We start from the raw sequence: 425 nt of genomic DNA on the forward strand, positions 1-425 counted from the left end.
CCCCACCCTTGTGCCCCTCCCCCCCCGGCCTCTTTGCCCCTCCCCCCCCCCCGGTGACCTTTGACCTTTGACCCCTCCCCCAGGCCCCCCACGTGACCCTGCCCCTGAGGGGGCTGCACCGGGCCCCGCCCCTCCGGGCTGCGCCGGGGGGGGAGGGGGGGGAGGAGGAGGAGCCCCCCCGGGGGATGGTAAGGGGGGGGGAGGGGCGGGGGGAGGGGCAATGGGGAAGGGGGAGGGGCATGGAGGAGGGGGAGGGGCTATGGGAAAGGGGGAGGGGCTATGGGAAAGGGGGAGGGGCTATGGGAAAGGGGGAGGGGCATGGAGGAGGGGGGAGGGGCTATGGGAAAGGGGGAGGGGCAAGGGGGGAGGGGAGGGGCTTAGGGGAGGGGGATGTGGGGGAGGGGCGAGGGGAGGGGCAATTTGGG

Source organism: Aythya marila (assembly GCF_965140915.1).
Source record: "Aythya marila genome assembly, chromosome: 31".
NCBI lineage: Eukaryota > Metazoa > Chordata > Aves > Anseriformes > Anatidae > Aythya > Aythya marila.